The 20,978-nt window shown below is 37.3% G+C and overlaps 1 pseudogene; it reads left to right on the top strand.

The window, feature by feature from the left end:
- Positions 1 to 801: 801 nt before the first annotated feature.
- On the top strand, positions 802 to 20,439 carry LOC115857036 (large ribosomal subunit protein eL20-like; annotated as a pseudogene).
- The last annotated feature ends 539 nt before the right edge of the window (positions 20,440 to 20,978 follow it).

Raw genomic sequence — 20,978 nt, 5'->3', positions numbered from 1 at the left:
TGTAGTTCCTGGGACACATCCAGCTCCAGCTCAGGGCTATTGTTCTTGCTGTTCCTCTTGTCTAAATGCCCTTCCCCAGATCTTCACGTGGATGCCTGCTGTTTATCAAATTAAATGCCACCTCCTCAGAGGTGTTCCCTAAACACCCTAGCAAAAGCAGCTGCAGCCTGCCTCCTAACACACACATGCACATGTGCACAGTGTACATACACACATGCACACACTACACATATGCACCACAAGCAGAGATGTGTACGTGCACACACTGCACGAATGCACCACACACACACACACACACACACACACACACACACACACACATGCTCTCACTCTACCACATTACCCTGTTTTTCATCATAGCACTTTTTAGGACCTAAATTACGTTAACTATTTGTTTACTGCCTCTGTTGTTTACAGTAGAATGTTGTAAGCTCCATCTTGTTCACCAATCTTTTCCTGATATACAGATTGGTACCTAATCCCCAGTATGTGGATTGAATATGTGCCCGATATTAGACAGATATAGACACACAGAATTATAATTTACCTGAGCTGGTTTCAGATCAAGTATATACCTGCAGCATTAAGAACAAGTCTCATTTTCTTAGCAAGAGACTAGACATTGTATTTATAATAAACCAAGGGAAAATGCTAACAGGAATATATGAAATATGATCAAATGAATGAGTCTGTTTTCCTACACGTACTGTTTAATCAGTCTCATTATTTTGTGGCCATATATTACAATGATGACTTAACTATAAGGTCATCAGTGGTAGAAAGAAAATACAAGATGCCAGGATGGACTCAGGAGAGCAAAAGGTGAGTCTCCTTATCTTTTCTTCCGTATGAGAAAAATCTGAATTCCTACTCAATGTTACCCAATAAAAAGTACAAGCTGATTATTCAGCGATTAAAAAGAAATGAACTGGGCTTCCCTGGTGGTGCAGTGGTTGAGAATCTGCCTGCCAAGCCAGGGGACACGGGTTTGAGCCCTGATCTGGGAAGATCCCACATGCTGCAGAGCAACTAAGCCCGTGTGCCCCAACTACTGAGCCTGCACTCTACAGGCCGCAAGCTACAACTGCTGAAGCCCGTGTGCCGCAACAGAAGCTACCACAATGAGAGGCCCACACACCGCAACGAAGAGTAGGTCCCACTCACCGCAACTAGAGAAAGCCTACGCGCAGCAACGAAGACCCAACGCAGCCAAAAATAAATAAAATTAAATAAATAAATTTATTTTTTAAAAATGAGCTATCAAGCCATGAAAAGACATGGATGACTCTTAAATGCATATTGCTAAGTGAAAGAAGCCTATCTGAAAAGGCTACTTACTGTATGATTCCAACTATATGACATTCTGGAAAAGGCAAAACTATGGAAACAGTGAAAAGAACAGAGATTGCCACCAGCGGTTGAAGGGAGCAGGTAAGGATGGGTAGGATAGTGACAGATGGAACACAGGACAGTGAAACTGTTCAATACGATACTGTAATGGTGGATAATGTATTATACGTTTGTCAAAATCCATAAAAGATACAACACCAAGAGTGAACCCTAATGTAAACAATGGACTTCAGTTAATAATGATATATCAACATTGGCTCATCAACTGTAATAAAAGTACCACACTGCTAAAAACAAGGCAACAGACCCAAAATTAAATCACTTATGCTAAGCCCCACTGCACCAAACCAAGACATAATTACAGTTTTGGCCTCTCCCAAAAATGGAATCTTAAACCAGTCAGTCAGGAATCACCTGGTCAGCACTAGTTAGGTAAACTGCCTAGTAGACGCCTGCCACCCCCTAAAGGAAAGTGACCTTGCCATAACCAATCCACTTTTTGCTAGTACTGGTATCCCGCACTTTTTGAAAGTTTGCTTTATGCCACTTTGCTTTTACGAAAGATCTACATTAGTACCTGTTTTAGTTAACCAAAAGAAATCTGAAGAGGATTTTCACTTTTACAAAAAAAAGGCAAAAAATGAAAACAGGGTTCAGCATTTGTTTTGCAGCAAGCCTTTATAGAGGCAGCAGGCAAACAGAGCAGCAAAAGTGGCACCACCAAGCTCTTTCCCCAGGAACTACACTCAGCATCTCAGCAACAAGAAGCCATAACTTTGGGCTTCCCTGGTGATGCAGTGGTTGAGCGTCTGCCTGCCAATGCAGGGGACATGGGTTCGTGCCCCAGTATGGGAAGATCCCACGTGCCGTGGAGCGGCTGGGCCCATGAGTCATGGCCGCTGAGCCTATGCATCCGGAGCCTGTGCTCCGCAACGGGAGAGGCTACAACAGTGAGAGGCCTGCGTACCGCAAAAGAAAAAAGAAAAAAGCCATAACTTTGAAATGTGTCTGCAAGCGTCTGTGCTTTATCTAGATTTATTTTGTGCATCTGTTAGTAAGATATGTCTTAAGGTAATTGTTTTTTTTTTACTTTACACCATTTCGGCTTATGAAAGGTTTCATAAGAATGCTCTATTTTTGGACTGAGAGCAAAACTTGTACAAATTCCTGTCCCACTCCCTTCTGTCTATAAAAGTCTTTAATTTTGTACAGCTCCTTGGAGCTCCTTTCTGCGTGCTAGACGGGATGCTGCCTGATTCACTAATTGTTGACTAAAGCCAGGAAGACTTTATAATTTACTTAGTCAAATTTTGTTTTTTAACAACACTAATGCAAGATGTTAACAGGAGAAAGGAGGCAGGAGCATATGGGAACTCTGTACTTTTCCCTCAATTTTTTATAAACCCAAACTGCTCCAAAAAATAAACCCTATTAATTTTTTTAAAGTACAAGCTTCATTTCTTTTCATGGAAATTTAAAAGGCTATTTCATCAATTCTAAATGCATTAAGACACAGAGAATCTTACCCATTTTTTAGCTAATTACAACCTGTTTTCTCATCACATTTCTAGATTCTATGTAACAGATGGTGAAAATGTCTATTCTAAAGGCCTAAAAAGTATTCCTGTTCAAGAATGGTGGCTATTATCCAGCATCCTCCATGCAAGGGTTAGAATACCCAGGGTAGGATGCGGGGAGAGGGGGCCACACATTGGGAGACGGGGATAAACAGAAAGCAAATCCTCTGGGTGCTAACAAGAATAGAGGGAACTCCTAGAGGAATTAAAAGTAACCCCCACAAGGAACCTAGAGAAATCATCTATACAAAGAAAGAAATGACTTGTTTGAAATTCATTCACACTGGCAGGGTCAATAGAAAAATTTCAATGTAAATAACTGGCGACCTTAAATATATGTTTGCTGAATGCTGAAGCACCGGAGGCAGAAATAAGCAGAGATTTCTGCAATGGCCAAATGTTGCCTCTTATCACAGTGGAAAGGGCATTAAAAGAGAGGCCCTGAGAATGTAGCAAATGTAGATGGAGGCCAATCAGATACCCCTGTGAGAGATTTTTAAAGATTTTTTTTTCCTATTCTCTTTGTAGTCCATTAGGATTGGATAAGATCTGGGGGAGTGACAGTGCACCATTATTTTAACCTCAGAGTTGAAGCAAAATACGAAGGGATTAATTTGGCTTTTCCCCCTCCCAGGAACATCTTCACCTTTGCACCACCATCTCCTCATTTGTCATCAGGAAGCTGGGGACAGTTATGCAGGGAACAATGGCAGCAGCGCCACAGCACTGTGGGTTTCATGCTATTTCTGTCTCTATAAAATCTTCAATAATTTGTTTACGACTTCCAAAATTCAACAATAGGGTGCAAATGCGATTCCACTTATGTTAATGTGTGCTTCCTTCTCGCATATCAGATTCTGAATAAAAATTAGGCAAGTACTCTGTTTTGAAAATATATAAGATGTGAACTTGCTGAGAGGGAAAAAAAAAGGCCTCCAAATGCACTATCCTATCAAACACATTTTTTTTAACTTAATAACTTAAGTGAACTGTTAGTGAAATTACAACCTGCTTGTGACACAATAAATTTACAACAAAATTCATTCCATAAATTATTCAATTCTGCAACTGCAGTCAAGGAGAGAAATATCACCAGGAGTAGGTGATTAGCATGTGAAAGGAAAAACCCATCTCCCCACCGAAACAATCACTGTCAAATTCTCCTATTGGAGTTTTGTAAAAATTACCATTAAGAACACACATTTAAGTCTTTGTAGTTCCTATAAAAGGACTAAGTATTTGATTTACATTAGATTCATTTGTTCTTTCTTCAACTGTCTCTTTCTCCTACAAACCATAACTGCCTCAATAAATACTTGCTCAATCAAGTATGCATTAAAACAAAAGAATTTAACTTCAATAAAAGTGATGAATCAGGGCCAGAAGTTAACTTTCCTTTCCTCTGTATATTTGGCTTCCAGGTAAGCAAAGCAGAAATTTACATTCGCTGTTCCACAGGGGAGTAATATAGGTTTCTATTGTGTGGTTGGTCACATTTGTAGATTATTTCCTAAATCATTTGAAGCCAGAGTTGCAGGGCAAGGGGGTTTCAACCAAACTATATCAGTGAACATTTTCTGCGGGCAACGTATCTATGTAAATGGAACCATACACTTTCTACCAACTCAACGCATAAAAGATGGTGCTAGTGGATTAAGAGTTCCAGGATCCAGATGGCTTTCTGAAATCTGGGTTACAAACCCCTAGGTGTTGGTATTTTTAGCCTACTATTGGGGACATTGCTGGCCCTACATCGTAACTGTTCTTCAATAAACCAAAAGGTAGATGTTGTCACCTTTTTTCCTAAACAACTGAAAAAAGAATGGGGTTACCTTCACATATTAATACGTACATTGCTTTCATTTTAGCAGATGCCTTGGAACTTGTTTTTCTTGGGGATTGTTCTTTTTCTCTTAAGTAGTATGTGGTAGGCAGAATAATGTCCCCCCCTGCCCCGCCAAAGATGTCCATGTCCTATTTCTCAGAACTTGTGAATATATTACCTGGCAAAGGGGAATTAAGGCTGCAGATGGAATTAAGGCTGTTAATCAACTGACCTTAAAACAGAGAAATTATCCTGGATTATAATCCAGCGTTTTTAATCACAAGGGTTTTTAAAGGTAGAAGATGGAGGCAGAAGAGTGAGTCCCATTGTGATACGATATGAAAAAGACTTAACTGGCCATTGCTAGCTTTGAAGATGGAGGAAGGGGCCATGAACCAAGGAATGTGGGCTGCCTTTAGAAGATGGAAAAGGCAAGAAAACAAATTCTCCATCTGAGTTTGCAGAAGAAATGCAGCCCATTGACACCTTGATCTCAGACCAATGAGACCCATTTCAGACTTCTGACTTCCAGAACTGTAAGATATTAAATTTGTGTTATTTTAAACTCCCAAATTTGGTGTCATTTAGTAAAGCATCAACAGGAAACTAATACAGAGTACTGAAATACCACTCTCTATTCTGAAAGGCAAATAGTGTGGGGAAAGGAAAAGAATTCTGCCAATTGTTAGCATTTGTTCATAAAGGAAATCACAGAAGAAAAGGCCTAAACATTAATTTTCTACAACCCTTCCTAAAATTACATAGAAAGGAATCATTTGGATGGGTATTTATGTTTTGATTGCTATAAACTTTTTTCCAATTATCAGAAAGATTCCTTAGAATTTATGAGTCTATCTTCCACCAGTAGTACAATACTTAACCCCATATAAAACTATTCTTTTTTTCTTAGGTAATGCCTATTTTTCACCTATCGTCTGATTCTCCAGAACCATCAGCTACTGCCTGGTATTTAGTTTGTGCTTTGATACACAGACACCATCTAAAAGAGCACCTTTACCTACCTATAAGGTAAATTCTTATGAGATTGTATAGGGAAAGAAAAACTCTTCCTCGACTCTCTTAAGATTCCTGGCTGGACCTGAAAACTAAACTAATGAAAAAAATTAGGATAAAGACATAAAAATTTATTTAATATAAGTTTTGAGTTACACTGGAGCCTTCATAAGGAAATGAAGACCTGAAGAAGAGCTTAAGGCTGAGTGTTTTGATACTAGGTGTGATGAAAAGTGGAAAGTCGGGGGGGGGGAATGTGATAAGTCAAAAAGGTACAGGCTAAAGGTAATAACTGGGGAAAATTTAACAGGGCCTGTTCATTTGTACTCCTCTCAGCATTCCTCCATCTTCAGAGATAAGGATGCTCATTCCCTCTGGGTACAGGATGGGTACCTCTCACATGAGGGTCTTATGACTTGCTTCAGCAAAGAAGGGGAAGGTCAGAAAGATTTTCCTGTACCTGCTGTTTCTCAAATTTCTTCAACTTAAAATATTCAATATGCCACGGTACCATATTTGGGGGTATCATGTCCTGAACCCTAACAATTGTCCAGCATGGAAGAAAACAGACATCGAATCACAGTTTGGAAGAGAATAAAGAAACCTTATGTGATCCAGTTAAACTTATTTTATTAGAAAAGCAATCAAGATCCAAAAGGTGGAATTCTGTCCCAAGATCACATAGTCCAGAGTAAAAGTAGCTTAGAATACTGGCCTGGACCTTTTTCCACAAGGCACAGCGCTACCTATATGGGTTCTTCAAATTCACTTCCTCCTTCATCCAACAAATATTTAAGGAGGGACTGCCTGTGTACTGGGCACTGCTTTAGACATTATGTAATGGGGAATGAGAAATAGCTACATAGTAACTATGTGATAACTGCAAAGTAAATATGTAGTTATCTTCATAACAGAATTAACTATGTTAACTAGTCCAATGGGAGAAAACAGACAATACACAATAAATGAACAAACAAATAAATAACAAGTGCTATAATGAAAATGTAACCAGTTGATGTGATAGAGGACAAGGGACATTTCAGATTGGCTGATCAGCAAAGGATGCAAAAAATCTGAATGACAAGAAGGAGCCAAACACAATAGGGAAAGAACATTCCAGGTGGAGGTAAGAGCCATTGCCAAGGTTATAGAGCAGGGAGCAATCTGACCTTTTGGAGGAATGTCCTGAAGGCCAGCTTAACAAGAACCTGGTAATAAGGGTGACAGAAGTAGTAGACGGGTGGTAGAAAGGTAGGCAAGGGCCTGATCAAGGTCTAGAATCTCCCTATGTTACATGTGGCAATATTCATCCGTATTTTTATTTGTATTGACTTCCATGTTGTAATGTGAAATGTTCATGGAGACAGGTTTGTTTAATACCCAAAGCACCTAATTTTACCAAGTAAATATGAACTCAGGCCTGCCCTTCTTCTTCATGGAGAAGGACTAGTTTCAAAGAAATTAAATCAACAGTAACAACAACAACAACAAAAAATGAGTGGATTATTGGCACTCATGATGACATTGTGCTAGGTTTAATAAAGTGAAGGCTCACAAGGGCACTGTAAGATAGGGATGAAACAGGGCGAGAGAGAGGCATGGACATATATACACTAACAAACGTAAGGTAGATAGCTAGTGGGAAGCAGCCGCATGGCACAGGGATATCGGCTCAGTGCTTTGTGACCACCTGGAGGGGTGGGATAGGGAGGGAGACGCAAGAGGGGAGAGATATGGGAACATATGTATATGTATAACTGATTCACTTTGTCATAAAGCAGAAACTAACACACCATTGTAAAGCAATTATACCCCAATAAAGATGTTAAAAAAAATAAAATAAAAATAAATATGCTATGCAAGCTAAAAAAAAAAAAAAAAGATAGGGATGAAATAAGGACTTCTCTGGTAGTCCAGCAGTTAAGACTCCACACTCCCAGTGCTGGGGGCCTGGGTTCGATCCCTGGTCAGGAAACTAGATCCCACATGCTGCAACTAAGAGCCCGCACACCGCAACTAAAAAGCCTGCACACCACAGCCAAATAAATAAATATTAAAAAAAAAAAAAGATAGGGATAAGCTAAAGGAAGGCATATGTTCCCTGCATGAGCAAGCCCATTAGTGATTACTGAGCACCCATTAAGTGCCAAGCACTCTAGTAAGTTCTTTACCTATATTATCACTAAACAATTTAATATCAGAAGCACTTAAAGTAGCTGGCTCAAACCTGCACACTTAGTGAAGGAATAGAAACTATACATTGGTCTGCCTCCAAACATCATACTTTCCCCATTTTACCATCTACCACTGACACTGACCAAAAACTCCCCTGCCCAAGTCACATCACCTCTAAACAACATTTTCTCCATTCTTTTCTTATATGACCAGATGATTTCAAAATCCCTCTCACCTCTAACATTCTGTGATTCCATGATTCTATTATATTGGCACGAACTGCAAACAACGCAACCAACAAGGACTTAATTTCCAAACTATACAAACAGCTCATACAGCTCAATATCAAAAAACAAACAACCCAATTAAAAAATGGGCAGAAGACCTAAATAGACATTTCACCAAAGAAGACATACAGGCACATGAAAAAAATGCTCAACATCTCTAATTATTAGAGAAATGCAAATCAAAAGTACAATGAGGTATCACCTCACAAGGGTCAGAATGGCCATCATCAAAAAGTCTACAAATAACAAATGCTGGAGAGGGTGTGGAGAAAAGGGAACTCTCCTACACTGTTGGCGGAAATGTAAATTGGTGCAACCACTATGGAGAACAGTATGGAGGTTCCTTAAAAAACTAAAAATAGAAACTAATACAATACTGTAAATCCACTATAGTTTTTTTAAATTTTAATTAAAAAAAAAGAAAGAAATGCTTCCTTCCATCAAGAAGTCAGATTCTTGCCCACACCCTCTGAACACCAAGGAAAACAAACCAATCTGCCCCCGCTGGTGGGGAGAGGACAATAACAGGGGTCAGTACTAACTGATGGTGTTCTTTTATTTCCTTATCACCAAATCATTATCTACCTTCATATCCACAAGAGAGTCAACCTCAACAATGTTTGTGTATTGAGACACCATTATGAGGAAACTGCATTCACAGACGAACTTTAAGTACAGCTCTCAGTAACTCAATTTGTAAATGTCTGTACTTTCTCTCTCCATATTCGGCTAACCGTCTTCTATTCAAAATCAAGTAGCAACAAACACAAAATTTGTTTCTAAGAAGCACAAACTATTTCAGGGAAGTAAAGTTCTCTGCCTTAGAGACTTCTAACAAAAAAGAAAAGATTCAATGGGAAAGACAGGTCAGCCTGGAGCCTTTGGGCACCATCCTGCCAACACAGGTGCTAAGAATAGACCAACACAGGAAAGCTGAGTAAAGAGGCAGAGAGAGTTTTTGAAGTCTTGATGACCCAATTTGAACTCCTGGATCCAACTGTGTCTGAAGCCTATTGTACTTTTCAGGTAGTTGAACCAATATATTCCTTTGTTTTGCTTAAGGGAGTTTAAGTTGTGTTTTCTGTTGCTTGCAAGGAAAAAAAGTCTAATATCCCATTTTATACTACAGTGTTAATATAACATTCTTCAATCACAAAAATTCCATGAAAATCTACTGAGTGTGTCTGTAGAACAGACACACACTTAAACTCTTAGAGAGCCAGTGTGAATCCTTTTCAACTAAAAGGAAATGTGTTTATAGAATTACTCTAGAAGCAACTACATAGGAGTGTCTATATTCCTATCTCTGCAGCAGAAGAAAACTTCAGCAATATGTTTTTTAAAAAACAGGTTCTTCTGTCCCTCTCCCCATCCTTCATTTTCATTTTTAGTAGGTCACCAGCATGTCATCTTTGTGATACATCATATATGGGACTCCACTGATAAATAGATATAATGTAGAAAAATACTTAAGATTAAATACAATTTTCTAATAGGTATCCAAATTATGTATACATATAAATACACTGTCCCATGTATGAACAAAAAAAGCCTTCCCCCACTAGACCATGTATGCTTTGTCTTTACATAATTGCATGATTTGGCAAAATTTGTTTTTCCATTCTCCTAGGAAACAAGAACGTTACACTTTAGTAATTAGTAGTAAATCTAACTGTAAAAGCAACCTGTATCTGGAGATCTTAACAAGCGGTGAGATCACAATCCATCTGGAGAAAGATGGACTGATAGAGAAATGTAAATCAGTACACAGTGCCATGAAGGCAAATCCTGTGTAGCCCATTCAGAGGAATGTTCAAGGAGATAATGTAAAGAACACATGGGGAAAGCAGTGGACACAATCTGCACTGATGTTCACAGTAACATTAAATAGATCAAGAGATGACAATAATGACACCACACATTTATTATGAAAAGCCTGTTCTCAAAAAATTCTAAAGCACTTTGCCAACTCTTAGGTCAAATGCTGATGGTCATAAGCAATATTGAAAGGTGTGATTCCTATTTTTCCTATATTCGAGACCTGAGGCACTCAGATTCTGAGAGTTGAGCCATATGGAAGCATGTGTTGTAGAATATTTCTAATGAGACATTAAAAGACAACCACCAGGGGCTTCCCTGGTGGCACAGTGGTTGAGAGTCCGCCTGCCGATGCAGGGGACACGGGTTCGTGCCCCGGTCCGGGAAGATTCCACATGCCGCGGAGCGGCTGGGCCCGCGAGCCATGACCGCTGAGCCTGCGCGTCTGGAGCCTGTGCTCCGCAACAACAGTGAGAGGCCCGCGTACCGCAAAAAGAAAAAAAAAAAAAAAAGATATACGATCAAGCTTCCATGAAACGAATGTGAGCTATTGTGTCTATCCTGTGGTTCAGAGCAGAATAGAAATTTAGGTCTCCGGAGCAGGAAATTGTTTACTTGCACACCAATTTTCCAGGACCCATCTTGGAACCACCTTACAGAATGTGAAATGGAAAAGCTGTGTGACAAGATTGAAATGATGAAATCCTGAGATTTCTGCTATATGGGAAGACTGGAAGTAATGCTTACCAGAAAAAGATGGTTCAAAATGTATAAATTATGTCATTAAGATGCACAATAAGATTTTGAAGGGAGGGCTATTACCAAGGAGGGGCATTAAAGGTGATTTGTAGGAACAGCTCAAGTTTGAAATAGTGTGTCGAATTCAATGGGCCCAGATGGTTCACCAAAGCCTAGTTTTTAACAGTTTGCTAATCATCTTAGTTTTACGAAATATTTTACAATACAACCTTATGCATCACTTAGTAAAAATTTAGTTAGTACTTCTACATTTATTAAAACCAGTGGGACCCATGTAATTTAGAAACCACATTACTCTTTGACTACCACCTATTATAATTATTTAGTGACTATTTGATGAAACTTTGAAACACCTAGGAAACATTTATTACATTCTCACAGTCTAGGCACATAATCTATCATTTAAAGTACAGTGAAAGCTATTATCTATAAATTAGCTAAAGAACACATTTCTAAGGGCAATGAAAACTTGAAGTACCACTGATCCTGGAAAGTGAATTCTCAAATTATTGGAGGATTTCAATATCATTACTAAAAAGCAGTGTGTGAATACTGTTGGAGGAATAACAAAGTTACCATGCCTTTCTATTTTCTGGTAGCTTTTTTTTTTTTTTTTTTAATTTTCTGGTAGCTTTGATTGGGCATTGTCATCCCAGCAGGCCTAGTAGGGCATCACTTCCTTCTTATGCTTATAGAAGACAAATCCAGTGAGTCAGCTATAGCCCATTCAGGATTCATCTCTTAGGTCCAGCTCTACAGTACCTCATGTTTGTAATTCACTTTGTTTTCCTAATCTTGATCCCCCTGGGCTGGTATGTCATTCTCAGTCCCAAGTATATCCATAGTCTACAATCTTCAGCCATGTTTGTCCAGGTGATTCAATTGGCCTTCTGCCTTTGCACAGCCATGTTCCACACTGAGCAATGCCTTGTCTCCAGAATGCCTATTTCAGTCCCAGACTCCATGAATCGTTCTCCATAGCCCCTTTCGCTGAAGCCTAGACCTGTCCCCTGAACTCTTAGCACTGACTCTTGTTCTATATCAAAGGAGGGCCCCTGGAATCAAGACATGAAAAGTGGCCAGGACTATTGTAGGCAAAGAGATCAGCATGAAGGATGCTCAGACATAGGAGGGACTCAAAATGCTCAAAGAACTGCTGGGAGATCACACAGCCCATTCAGCAAGGCAACTTTAAAAAAAATAAAAAATCGCAAAAGCCTGCACCACCTATACACATAGATCTAAAAGTAATATTTTGATGTTTGAAATCCCCAAGAATCCAGTATTATATTACGTTATGCACTTTCTAAACCAAGAACATAAGTTCATGTATTTTTGTAAAAGTTTTTTTAAAGAATCTTAACCATAAGAATTTAAGCAAAGTGGGTTTGGTGGTGGCTTGGGGGTTGGTGGTGGTGGTGGTTATTTCGGAGGTTTTTTGGGGGTTTTGGTTTTGCAGTGGTTGTTTTTGTTTTGTTGATTAGGAAGATCCATTTCCATTTTCTGAGCATTCTGGTTAATTGTGATTTAAGAGCATGTAAATGCTGTGGTCATCTATTGCTGAATAATAAACCACTCAAAACTTAATTGTATAAAACAACCACCAGGGAATCTCCAATATAAAGAAGAACATACAACCAAGAATCACTAAACATTTTAGGAAAACCAACACCACAGAAGAGAAGTATCCAATAGAGGAAGAATTAACACATAGAGAAACTGAAACCCTCTTAAATTGATTGCTGGTGGGATAGCAAAGTTGTGCGGGTACTCTGTAAAACAGTTTGGCAGTTTCTCAAGACGTTAAACATAAAGGTATCATGTGATCCTGCAATTCCACTCCGAGGTATACCCAAGAGAACTGAAAACATATGTTCACACAAACACTTATACACAAATGTTCATAGCAACATTATCCATAATCACCCCATGTCCATCAACTGATTAATGGATAAACAAAATGTGGTATATCCGTACAATAGAATACTATTCATCAATAAAAAGGGATAATAAAAAGTTCTGATACATGCTGCAACACGGATGAGCCTTGATAATATTATGCCAAGTGAAAGAAGCCAGCCACAAAGGCCACATATTCTATGATCCCATTTATGGTCCCCAGTAGTCAAATCTATAGAGACAGAAAGTAGAGTAGAGATTGTGAGAAGCTGTGAGGAGGGTAAAATGAGGAATCACTGACAATGGGTACAGGGTTACCTTTTAAGTAATGAAAAGGTCCTGCAACTAGATAGTGATAATGGTTGCACAGCTTGGTAAATATACTGAAAATTACTAAATTGTACATTTTAAAAGGGTGGATTTTTTGGTATGTGAATTATATCTCAATAAAGCTATTATAAATATATATGTAGTTATAAATAAATATGTCAACAGTAAATATATATAACATATATAAATGATAAAACATTGCATCCATAAAAAAAAGAGTAGGCATCTACGAGAAAAAACAAATTAGAGATACAGTAAACAGAACAATTGTCACTGAGACAAATAGATCAAGAGAATAGAATATAGAGCCACCCAAAATCCACACAAATATAGTCAACTGATCTTTGACCAAAGAGCAAAGGCAATACAATGGAGGAGCAAAGATAATCTCTTCAATGAATGGTGCTGGAACAAGTGGACATCCACATGCAAAAAAATGAATTAGACACAGACCTTATATCCGCCACAGAAACTAACTCAAAATGGATCATAGACCTAAAAGTAAAATGCAAAATTATAAAACTACTAGAAGATAAAGTAGGAGAAAACCTAGATGACTTTAAGTATGGCAATGACTTTTCAGATAGAACAAAGATAAGATCCATGAAAAAACTAATTAATAAGCTGGACTTCATTAAAGTTAAAAACTTCTGCTCTGCCAAAGACAATATCAATAAAATGAGAAAACAAGCCACAGACTGGGAGAAAATACTTGGAAAAGAGACACTAAAAAAGACCTGTTATTCAAAATATAAAAACTCTTAAAAGTTAACAGAAGAAAACAACCCAGTTTAAAAATAGACAGAAAACCTTAACAGACACCTCACCCAAGAAAAAATACAGATGGAAAATAAGCATATGAAAAGATATTCCACATTGTACATCATCAGGGAAATGCAAATTAAAACAACAAGATACCACTACATGCCTCTTAGTATGGCCAAAATCCAGAACACTGACAACACCAAATGTTAACAAGGATGTGGAGTAACAAGAATTCTCATTCATTGCTGATGGGAATGCAAAATGGTACAGCCACTTTGTAAGATAATTTGGCTGTTTCTTACAAAACTAAGCATATTGTCACCATATAATCCAGCAATCGTACTCCTTGTTATTTACCCAAAGGAGCTGAAAACAAGTCCACAGAAAAACCTGCTCACAGATGTTCAGAGCAGCTTTATTCATAACTGCCAAAACTAGGAAGCAAGCAAGATGACCTTCAGTAGGTTAACAGATAAACTGTGGTATATCCAGACAAAGAAATATTCAGTGCTAGAAAGAAATGAGCTATGAAGCCACAAAAAGACGGGGGGAAATCTTAAATTCATGGTACTAAATAAAAGGTACTAAATGAAAAGGAAATATACTCTATGATTCCAATTATATGACTGACATTCTAGAAAAGACAAAACTATGGTGATAACAAGATTAGTGGTTGCCAGAGGTAAAGAGTGAGGGGGTGGGTAGGTGGAACACAGAGGATTTTTAGGGCAGTGAAAATATAGTATGATACTATAATGATGGACACATGTCATTTTACATTTGCCCAGTCCCACAGAATGTACAACACCAAGAATGAACCCTAAGGTAAACTATTAACTTTGAATGATTATGATATGTCAATGTAGGTTCATCAGTTGTAACAAAGGTACCATTCTGGTGAGTGATGTTGATAATGGAGAGGTTATGCAGGGGGCTGGGGGCAGAGGGCTGGGGCAGTGGCAGGGTGGGGGTGGGGGGGCAGTAGGGGATATATGAGGAACCTCTATACCCGTCTCTCAATTTTGCTATGAACCTAAAACTGCTCTTTTAAAAAATAAAGTCTTTTTAAAAATCATTGAAATTAAAACCTCAATACATGATCTAAAAAGAAAAGCAGACAAAGCTGTAAACTAAAATAGTCAACGGGAAAATATAACCAAAGAGTTGTCTCAAAACACAGCACAAAAGCTATATAAGTTCAGGAAGGAAAAAAAAAGAGATTTGAAGGATAGATTCAGAAATTCTAAATCACTGTGCTGTACACCTGAAACTAACATGATATTATAAATCAACTATACTGCAATAACATTTAAAAAAATTAAACTAAATTTTAAAAATTCTACATTTGCTAATAGGAGTAAAAGAAGAACAGAGAGGAATGGGTGAGGGTGATAATCAATACACACACACATAATTGTGGGAAATTTTCGGAATGTCAAAGATAAGAAAGAAATCCTAAAAGACTCCAGAAAAGTTCTCCTTCCATTATGAGCACTGCCTATATGTGTGCCACAAAAGATCCCTTGATTTGAGAGCAGCTCTAGGGGTTCCACTTCATCTGTCCTTAGACAGACTGTTCCAGAGAAGACTAATCAAGAATCAATATAGCTGGGTACCCAGGACCATTTGGGTTAAGAACCCCATCTTCCTCTAATCTAGTTCTATGCAGGCTCTCCACATAAAAAACATGCAGAGTGCCTACCATATGCCAGACGCTGGCCGAGACTTGAACCTAAAAGTCTACTGAAGGTATAATTATTTTTCAAAATAACGATACTTTCAAACATGCAAGGATTCTATTTACCATACACAAACTCACTCTAACAAGAATTTCTCAAAAATGTACTCCAGAAAAAAAAAATATCAGAGAGAGACTGGATATAAAAAGCAAGGGTGAACAAAAGAACCAGCAAAACTAATTAAATTTAAATAAACGTTGATTTCAAACAAACAAAAAATGTTAACAGTTTGGAACTCAAGACTTGAGAAGCGTTGGAGAAAGTGGAAAGTGACAAAAGCAAAACTACATCAAGGTTTTCACATTATTTAGAGACAGGGTAGGGATAGCCCATACAATGGCAGAAAGATATACAATCACTATCTATGTTAAAATTTTAAGTGTAATGACTAGAAAAAAAGAAGTGGAACATATAACTTACAAACCACAAGCGGAGTGAAAAAAATGGAATAGAATAATCTGATCAACCAAAGATAGGCAGAAAGAGGGAGAAACAAATAAGGCACTGTATCGTAGAAAAACAAATAGAAAACATAAATAAGTCCAAAACACTGGTAATTATAATCTGGGTGAAGGATCGCTGTCTATTAAGAAAAGAAACTTAAATACTCCAGTAGAAAACCCACAGACTATATTTAAAAGATGTATCTAAAATAAGACAATACAGAAAGAGTGAAGATAAAAGTATAAGATACACTAAGCAATTCTCAGTATTAGGAAAAAAGAAACCATTTTAGACAAATGCACTAAAAGGACAAAAAGAGGTATTTGCCAAGAAAATGTAACACATGAATTTTTGGGCATATCTAACAACACAGCTTTCAGGAACCAGCATATAAAATAGATGAACAAAAAGTAAGAACATTGAGTATTTGAATAATATAATTAATGAGTTTGACCTAATAGGTATAAAGTAGAACGTTGAACACAACAAAGAACATTCTCCTTAGTCAGGGACACTCACAAAAGAAAACTGACCACATATTAGGTCATGAAGAAAAATCTCATTGGCTCCTGTAAAGCAGAAATCATACAAAGCTATACTGAATGATCACAATGAAATAAACTTAGATCATCATCAAGAAGATAGCCCAAAAAATCTACATGGACACAGAAACTTTCCCCTAGACAGTAACTCATGTTTAAGAGAAAAATCAATATATAACTCAAAAACTACTTAGAAATGAACGACAATCAGACAATTGTTAAACGCATAGGATTTAGGTAAACAGCACTCAGAGGAAAATTTAGGGGCGTTCCATGACCCTGCTCTCCTACTTCTTGTCATCTTCCCCCAGAAAACATTTCCACCATGCACAGAGGTATGCACAAAGGTTTTTATTGCATCGTTGTTTGTCGCAGTTAACACTCCCTTAAAGATGGATACTTAGGTTCTTTCCAGATCTTCCTAGCTCCACGTTATAGAATATTATTCAATACTTCAACAGAATATAGTTATACGTATTGAAATGGAAAATTTTCCAAGATATAATGTTTAGTAAAATTTTTAAAGCAGAAAAATTAAAATATTGTGACACAATTCATGTTAGAATAATTTAACAAAAATTAAAACTAATGTATTTCTACAGGTACAGGTCTATTTTACAGAGAAAAATGTCAGGAAGAATAGCTGAGGACTAGTGCGTTAGTTTTAGGTAAGAGAGAAGGATGGGAAGAATAAACAAACAGTAATGTTTGAATTTTTTTGAACAGGAAAGTATTTACATAAAATCTGTGTAATAGAAAAAGAAAAGTTAGCTATGTGAATTATCATAAAATAATCATAAAATTCTTCTGTTACAGACAAATTTTGCTGGAACCATTCATTCAGCTTACATACTAAGTTTTGCTCAGGCAAATTTTGCCCAGAGAAGTTATTAATAAAGCTAGCTTCTTTTCATTTACAACTTCAGGGGAAAGGAAAACATCAGAAAGTTTTCATTAATGGGTTTAGTTAATTACATCATTTCACATTCTAAATTATCAGACTAGAAAAGCAGCTAAGATAGAAGGGGCAGAAGACATAAATAAAGCCCAATTTTACAAACCCTATTTATTGCTTAAGAATTGTGATGATATTGTCTGCAAAATAAATCTTCAAAGCACTCAGTTTCATCAATGTCAACGCATTTTAAACACCTGTACCTTAGACTCAGCCTTAAACACAGGGTATCTTTTAAGAGAAAAATTCATCAATATCATTAACTGCACAAGACAGGAACCAAAATGTAAACTACAAACATAAGAATGAAATAAAATGTTACATGAAGAAAGTGTAAGAAAAAAACTGCAACCCATTTCTCTAGCTCTACAATAAAATATTAAAATAATTCAGATACACTGGTTGTTAAATGGGGAGGGAGGAGGATGAATAAAAAAGTTATTCTAATTTACACAAAATTAATAAAGAAATGTCTGCATAGCTTCTTTTCCTGTTTCTACTTCTAATCATTTATCATGCAAATGAAAGCAGTAATGGAAAATGTAAAGAAAACAAATTCTGCAATATAGTGAAACCCGTACCCAGCAAGAGATAAGACTGAATATCAGAAGGAAAGGGTCTGAAAATTAGCTGTCTGTACAATAACTGGGAGGGAAAACTGTTTTATTTAGCCTGGAGGGATTTTTTTGTAGCAAACTGACTAAATTAAAATCCAGTCTATTAAATCCAGTATCATACTAGAAAATGCCTTTTCCTTGCACTTTTAGATAAATTTTCATTGATCTCATTTTATGCATGATTACATTTTTAATGAGTTGTGCAATATTTCCAGGCTAATTTTAAATCCCCTCTCTCCCCCTCCCCTCCCCCACCCCACTTACGGCTTGCTGGATTAACATTTCTGATAAATTGTTGGACCAGAAAGAAGGAGCATTACCAAGATGAAATAAACTACCTCCATTTTTTTGCAGCTCTAAAGCGATAATAGAATACAAATGCCCACTGTCTAATTATGTCACATCTTCCAATTCATTTCACAAAAACAATTATTTTATTTTTATATAATAGGCATGTTACCTTGTATTCATTATAAATGACCCTGAACAGTATATAGTCTATTAGAATAAAAAATTCACCCCAACACTGATCAAGTAAACTTAGTGTATGACCAACTAAAAAGGAATGACCAAAAGAAGCAACTTCATAAACTAAAGAAAATGGAGACAATTAGAAAATCTATACACTAAGAAATAGTTTTTCTACATACTGACATTGTTTAAAATTAACTTTCAAATACAAAATAATACTGTTCATAACGCTTTAAAAGATCCATTCTCATATGAGACAGGAGGCTGAGAAAGCATGAAAACCTTAGGAAAGTAAGATAATTTTTCTCCACTAGCATCTTCAGGTCTATATGCCAAGAATAAAGATAATTTGATGGGAGTTGCTTGAATTCCAGCCTCTATTCAAGAAAGAAAGTCAGAAACCATTAAAATTGGGACCTATGACCAAGACTATTGTAAGAGTTCTCAACATCTATGCTTCTCCCACTTTAGCTATTTTTATAACTCTCTGTCTGATTCCTTGTGATGACTGAGAGTAAAATTCCATAAACAGATGAATACTTCTAATTCAAAGACTGATAACAAGAATAAACAAAATTAATTTCATTTCTATAGTGCTTACAAGAGATATACCTAAAAAACAGACCTTGAAAGATTGAAAATAGAATACAGGAAAAGACTGGCCAAGCTAATACTAACCAGAAGAAAACAGTAATTTTAGTGATTTTTTGTAATTTTAGTATCAAAGTACAAATTAAAGCAAAAAGCTTTAAAAGGAAAATTCCACAGATTTTATATATATATATATATATATACACACACATATGTGTGTATATAGATATACATGCATGTGTATGTATACACACAAACATACATACTTGGACATACATATGTGCATATGCATGCACAAAGTATTAACTTGTATGCTCCTAACACAAAATAGCTTCAAACTATAAAAGTCAAAAACTGACAATAATCAGGGGAAAGATTGAACACGTTAAATGGAGACCTGGAAGGTGTTAAAAGAGACACGTATTGAACTTCTAGAGATGAAAACTATAATGCATGAGATGCAAATATGGTGTATGGTATTAACAGGAGATTAGACAAAGTGGAAGCAAAGATTAATAAACTACAAGGCATAGCAACAAACCATCCAAAATGAAACAGAGAGGACCAAGAAAAAAAAAACCCACAAGGAAAAAATGAACAAAGCAGCAGTGAACCATGAGACAACCTCAAATGATCAAATATAACTGTCATTCCTTAAAGGATGGGGAGCAAAAAATATTTGAAAAAATAATGCCTAAAATTTTTCCAAATTTGAAAAAACTATAAGCCCTTTTGTGGGTGGTGGCCAGCCTGGAGAGTGTCACGAAGGCTTCATGCACACTACAAGAGCATGAGGTGGTGTGGTGGTGGTGGGGGCCTCCCACCCACTCCCAAATGCCACTCACCACCCCTCTACCACATAAAAATCTTTGTACCTTATCATGCTGTGCTGATACTTTGTGTCTCAGCTGAAGAAGATGAAGTCTTCAGGGGAAATAATCTACTGTGGGCAGGTGTTCAAGAAATCCTCCTGCAGGTGAAGAACTTCAGCATCTGGTTGCATCACAACTCTGACAGAGCGCCCACGTGTACCAGGTGTACCGGGACCTGACCATCACAGGCACTGCCACTGAATGCTATCATGACACAGGTGCCCAGCACAGCACCTGGGCCCACTCAATCCAGATCATGATGGTGAAGCAGATCACAGCCAGCAGGTGCCACCTGCCAATAGTCAAGCAGTTCCACAACTCCAAGATCAAGTTTCTGCCGCTCCACTGAGTCCTACATCACCAGCTTCAATCATGCTTCACCATCAAGAGGCCCAACACCTTCTTTTAGATACAGGGCCCTCCCCATCCCTAGGTCGGCCAAAATAAACTCCTTGTGGGGAAAATCCCAAGAAGCTGCGTGAACCCCAACCATAATTATGAAAAATGAAGAAAACTAAAACACATCATAAGCAAATTGCTTAAAATTGGGGATAAAGAGGAAAATGTGAAAAGTAGTCAGGGGGGCAGAAAAAGAGACACATTATGTACAAAGGATGAGAAACAACAGGTTTCTCATCAGAAGCAAGCTAAGCTAGAAAACAGTGCAACATCTTTGAAGTGCTGACTAGGGTAGTGGGGGACAGGGAGGGGGAGGCAAGGGGGAGACAGTGAAAATAGATAGAAAAATGAAGGTGAAACAAAGACCTTATCCAAACATAAAAAACTGAAAGAAATAATCACCAACAGACCTGCACTATAAGAAATAGTAAAGTAAGTGCCTCAAACAGAATGAAAATTATACCAGATGAAAAGCTGGAGGTACACAAAGAAGGAAGAGCACTGGAAATAGAATCTAGAAATGTAAATATAAAGACTTTTTTTAAAAAA

Source organism: Globicephala melas, chromosome 19 (genome assembly GCF_963455315.2).
Source record: "Globicephala melas chromosome 19, mGloMel1.2, whole genome shotgun sequence".
NCBI classification, from domain to species: Eukaryota; Metazoa; Chordata; class Mammalia; order Artiodactyla; family Delphinidae; genus Globicephala; species Globicephala melas.
This window is presented reverse-complemented; position numbering and strand designations above follow the sequence as displayed.